General features: G+C 40.0%; 1 protein-coding gene across 1 annotated transcript in view; it reads left to right on the top strand.

Moving 5' to 3' along the window:
• The first annotated feature begins 1,132 nt into the window (after positions 1-1,132).
• The window catches only part of sema4ba (sema domain, immunoglobulin domain (Ig), transmembrane domain (TM) and short cytoplasmic domain, (semaphorin) 4Ba), a 40,017-nt gene continuing 35,149 nt past the window's right edge, over positions 1,133-6,000 (top strand). The window contains exon 1 of the mRNA XM_030137185.1: positions 1,133-1,315. The gene's annotated coding sequence lies outside the window, so the exon portion shown is untranslated. The remainder of the gene's footprint in view (positions 1,316-6,000) is intronic.

Genomic DNA, 6,000 nt, shown 5'->3' with positions numbered 1-6,000 from the left:
CAGTGAAATTTAATCATATGACATGTGGTTCATTTGAAATCAGTGTCTGTGTGAAAGAAAAACAAAGACAATTTTCTTGCCAATCAAAACTGGCTAGATTTTGGAAAACTACCACAATATTATCTCCTCTAGAAAATAAACAAGACTCATCCTTATTATGAGCAAATAAAACACACATGTTAAAGATAAACTTAATACTCTTAAAATTAGATGCTGTGGAAGTGGTCTCTCTGAATATGCAGTATTGAAACATATTGTATTGTTCCCCTGCCAGGATATTATGTACACCATTGTTTTAACTTGGTTTAGTTCAGCATTAGATTATATATTTTAATTTTTAATTTTTTTTTAATTAAAATTTTTATTCAGAACAGTCTCACAACACATTACACTGGACATCACTGGAACAAAGTACACTGTTCTCTCTCTCTTTTTTTTTTTTTCTTTTATAAAAATAAGGGTATCAGTATTGCTCACTGAAAGGAAAAATATAACATAAATTAATTTAAAAAATAAACAATAATGATAATAATTTGTGATTCTTTGTTACATGAATAATGTGATACAGACTTAGACTTTGCAGTGTGAAACACAACAGAAGAGTGATTTGTGAAGATCAATGCTTTTCGTGGTCATCCCACTATGTTGAACAATAACACGAATAGAAACAAGGATTATATATGCAGCCAAACATATTTACATTTACTTATACGCACTCATTTCAGTACATTTTTTAGAAGAAAACTGCGCTTTACAAGGTTATTTTTCTTTATAAAAAAAAATCGGACTCAGTTTTTGACATTTCTGCAGTGCTCTGTGGCCCATTTCTGTATTTTGTTGCATCAGGTCTGTTGTGCGTTCGCTGTTGTGACCTGAAACCTTTATCTTTGTCAGTGTTTTGTCTTAGAAGTACTTTGCTGTACAACTTCAAACACCATCTCAAAGTGTCTTCAGAGTATCAGCAGAACATCTGAAAGGTGTAAAGATCACATTGTAGTTGTGTACCTTCCTCCTTCCTCCTCACCCGTCCCTCGTTCCCTCCCTCCCAGCCTCTGACAGTGTGTAATGGGAGGAGCCACAGTGTGTGGAGTGGCTGGAGGCAGGCTGTAGTACGACACCGTGTCAAGGAGAGGGAGAGTGTAGACCTGCGGACTCACAGCAGTCATCTACTACAGAGCTTTAAACTCTGCTGCCTCACTTGTGGATAATCTTCTGACAGCTTCCCGGAGGAGGAATCGGTGCGTCTGTATCACCTGAAGGGAAGCTGTATTAAGTCTGAGGAGAGTTTTGGTTTCACATTTGAGTGGGACAGAACGTAAGTACTGCTGTTACAGAGGCTACTCTTGTGTTCATTATTAACTGTGCGGTGCCTTGGCTTCATGAATCATTGATGAGAATGCGCTGCGTTTCTGGTTACCTTTTGAGATGATGCGTGGATATTCTGTCATTTCCCTGATCATGAACAGAAGAATCATTAAGTTTTTATGACTCGGTCTGTGTGGCGTTTGTTGTTAGTTTCTCTACTTACAGAAAAAAGTGGGTGTGAGCTGACATGAAACAGCCCTCCACCCTCTACAGTAGGTCTTTATCACAAGGTGATAGCAGGGCAAGGGGGTCATTAAAGACCCAGTCTGAGAGCAAGACAAACTCGTGTGTGTGTGTGTGTATGTGTGTCTCCGTCTTGTACAGTACTTGAGGATGATTGTGGGAGCTACCCTTGTATTAAGAGATGTTGGTTTTAGACTTATATTCTTTAGAGTCACTGCTATTTACCTGGGTGTGTTCATATTTTAAGGTTCGCTGGTTTATGTGTAAGTCTTTTTGATAATGTAGAAAAAAAACGAGGATGACTCCAGGTTTTTAAGCAAAGGTACAACTCATCAACAGCGAGCCTGTGGCTGTGATTGGGGCCTCTTTTCCACTCATCTGAGTTTGTGACTATGGCAGCCGGGGCACACACATCCCTTTTCCAGCCAGGAAACCTTGTGTAAACTCAGAGGAGTGTGGAAAAGTCTGGTGTGAAGTTAATGGCCAAGAACATAAACAAAAAAATAAAAAATATATCAATACACAATTGTACCGTTTCAGCAGAGGTTTGTGTGTAGTAATACTGGCTCAATGTTTATGATGTGATGCTGGAGGCTGCAAGACAGAAGCATCAGGTGTTATTGTGTGAAATTCACCCACACACTGCCAGCAGCTCTATGGAGACTAATGGAGAATCATTAGACGTGTGGGTGGTAGTTAATGGATAGAAACCATAAATGGAAAAGTTTGTCAAAAGTCAATGAAAAGGTCAACCCAAGAGTTTTATTTACTCCTGTTGCTTACTGTCAAGTGTGCACTGCCAAGTATCTTTAACTTGAAAAGCTCTGAAGTGCCTTCAGCTGTGTGACAAAGCCAAGTGTTTTGTGAAGCAACAAGGTTCTTGGGTTCCTTTTGGTTTCCTAAGAGGAAATTTAGCATCAGCGCCACTTCATATGGCGTCCAGACAGCCTGATGCCCCCTTTAAAATCCAGTGTATCATAGTCTGTTTAAAATCTATGCAGCTGGACATGATAACTGTCATAAATCAAGCTTTCACACAGATACAGATCCGCAAATTGTCCACAAACAAAACCTCGGCGAAGTGGAATAAATGGGACCTTTCATGAATTTTTGAGAATGGAAGATTATTCCACAAGAGGGTGGAATAATCAGACGTGCTGTCTTGTTTGCAACAGAGAGAGTTTTATTTTATGGCTGCGTTTTTGGAGATTCATCCATGTGCTGTAGGAGAAAAGCCTGTCTGTGCTGACCTTGGCCTCCTGTTTTCTTTTGGTTTGATCCACAAAGAAAACAGCTGGCAGTTGCATTCTGGATACCGGAGGCCTTGACAATGAACTGTCTGTATGATGCTGTCAGAAAAGCTTTGACTCATTGGTAAAGCACGGTGCCTGTTAAACCAATATCTCAAACCCAGACTTATCATGTTTATTAATATTTTGTGTAGATGGGTACAAAAATATTTCATGACATGTGCCGAAGTTTTACTATGTCATAAGCATTTTGACTGTTATGTGTAAGCTTTGTTCACACTGCAAAGAAACCCTGAATATAACTGTCGCAGAGTTTCACTGGAAAGTATTAAATATTCTGAAAATGAAGCGAACATTTATTTCGTGCAATGTGGTTGCAGATCAAGTCTTCTGAGGAGGAATATAAGTGAGTATAAAATTATGCCTCTGTTTTGTGAAGCTGCTCAAAGCAGTGAGCAACCTGTTGCAGATTACTAAATCTGTTCAGAGGGAAAAAGACAAAGAAGAAATAAATCATACTGCATCACAGTTTTATCACAGCGTAATCCCCCTATGTTAGCCCCATATGCACATGTTTCCATTTTGTCAGCATATCCCAAGGGCATTTTCTCAGCATTAGGCTACTCTGATCCTCCTTCTTCATCTGTTTATATAGTCAGGTTGAAAGGGAGAGCGAGAGAAAGAGGGAGCGAGAGATAACTAGATAGAGGGAGAGGGATAGATACAGAGAATTCTGTTTGCTCCTTCATATGTTTTGGTGAAGTAAATATAAGTTGAAATGTCATGGCCATAAAAATGTGAATAATAACAGCATGTGGTCAGTTACAGGTTAAAATTTATGTAAATAAATACATGTATTCTGGAAGATGACTGACATACACGGTATATATTTATAGGTTTGTGTTAATTTATCTTTAATGTTTTGTTTGTTTTGAATAAAATGAGTTACAAAGGGGTTAATAGCTGAGGCACAGGAGGGGTGGGCTGTTGAGTGGCCAGCCACTTGTAACCCAAAGGTTAAATACGGGTCTTCAGGGAGTCCTATTACTGTGTACTCACTGATGGGAACTCTGCAAACATGCATTCTGGGAGCACAGCAGGCTTCTCTGTTTATTCCCAGTCCAGCACTGTGCCACGATGTGGGAAATGACTGTGGACATGGACCAAGGCCAGATCACTGTGTTTGCTTGAATGTCTCAGAGACACTCAGATCAGCCTTTTAACCCGTATGAAATGTGCTCCAAAACACGTCACGTACATACGAAATGCTCCAGGGCCTTATTTAAAGTATACACAAGCTTTGAGAAGCCATGTGGAGTGTGTTTACACGTCTGTCAGCGTTTCTCATGTGCTGGTGTGAAAACCGCCAACTTGTCTTGTCAGGATGTGTTTCCATCACCTTTCACCTCACACCTGTTACTCCTTCGTTATATGTTTAATTATAAAGTTCTATTTTAGTCCCTTAGGCTACGTGGATTACTAATATGGTGATACTAGAGCAAAGTGACAACTGTAAGGTGTTACACAGCATAATAATGTTTTTATTGCTGAGTTATTGTTAGCAGTTGGATAAGTTGTGTTCTTCCTGACAGGGGTACTAGAGTAGGTCTGATTAATGGAATCAGCCTCCAACTGAGCCTTGTTTAGCAGCTTGTCCCTCCCCCACTAGAGTGATTTGATATCTCTGAGCATTCCAGGTTGTGCCCTTTACTCTGTTAATGGTGTTGCTGACCCTTTCAGACATTCCTGCTCTAATTCTCTCATCACAGACATCTAATTGCCTCACTGTAAACAACCTGTACTGTCTTTAAATACTAATGTACTATACTGTTCTTTACTAAAAAGGATGATCCAGCAAGATTTTAATGCACATTGACTTCTTGTTAACACTTTATTTTCATTCTTTTGGCTGACAGCTTCCCTGACCTTGGACACAAATAGTGCAGGGAGGGTCACATGTTTTCTGTCAGGCATCCTCGTAGAAAATTCTGAATGAGAAATGTGGGAAAGAGAGGACAGGTAGGAGGAGTGATGATGGTATTTAGTTACTTCATGTTCAGTCAAGGCTAATAAAACAATGCATTTCTCCATTATAACTTTAGAAGTCTGCATACTGTGCCACCTGCCCCAGTTTGTATTTTCTTTACTGTATATTGGTCGTCTCAAAGCCAAAGGATTTGCAAGATCTGACATTTTTTGTTTATGCACGCAAAATCTGACTTAAGCTAACGACGTGTTAGGTATCTGTTTGACATAACCACAGAGATTTGCACAGTTGTAGCAAAAATATATTGTTTTCTTTTCCCAGTCTATGTGCAGACAGATTTTTTCGTGACACAGTAACACAATCTCTTTTCCTCTGTGCTTTATGCCCCTGGTCCGAGATGGGAATAGAGATAGAGAAGAGGTTTAAATGGAAAGGAGACCACAGGACAGCAGCAGACTAAAAGCTTCCTGTGGCAGAACAGAGTGTAAGCCAGAGCTGGCAGACAGGCTGGCAGGGCAGATGTTTTAGGTGAGAGGCACAGTAGATAGCACCGTCTGAATAATTCATCAGATTGGATTGAAGATGTGATATATTAAGACACAGCACAAGCCATCTTATGGCCTCTTTCAGCACTTTTTGTGCAGCGTGAGTGGCTGCAGGGCTCCGATCCCTGCATCTCTGCTTTCGTTCTGGCAGTTATCCACCAGAGTCTGGGCACTGGAGGAGACAGTTATAGATGTGTTGGCTCCAGGTCGAGCGAGGCCTCCAGACATCTGGAGGGGATGAAGCCGTTCAGCATACAGGTGCAGTTCAAGCTTATGTGAACCAACACTGCTCATTTCCTTTGTTTTCTACGACTGTGGCCAGTGACCCTCAGGTGTAGGTGACACAGATAGTAGATAGATACTTCCCAATATCACAATGCTTGTCATCTTATCCATCTTTACCAGAGGAAATAAGTGTTTTACAGGAAGTATAAAGTGTCCTTTTATGTAATAGATAAACTAGAGCTTGTTCAGTTGGAACAATTCCAGAAACCCCAGTAAATATTTTTAGTGAACAAGACTTTGCAGTGATACACAGTTGTCTCAGTAATCCTATCATCCTTTCTTATCTAAGTAGTACTAAGTGTACTTTGTGAAGAAGTGTTACATTTGCTGTTTGTACAGAAACATGTACTTACTGCCTGTTTGTCTTATGTTTAGTTTTTGATGC

Source organism: Sphaeramia orbicularis, chromosome 6, assembly GCF_902148855.1.
Source record: "Sphaeramia orbicularis chromosome 6, fSphaOr1.1, whole genome shotgun sequence".
Classification (NCBI taxonomy): Eukaryota; Metazoa; Chordata; class Actinopteri; order Kurtiformes; family Apogonidae; genus Sphaeramia; species Sphaeramia orbicularis.
The sequence above is the reverse complement of the archived record's forward strand: the minus strand, read 5'-3'. Positions and strand labels throughout refer to the sequence as shown.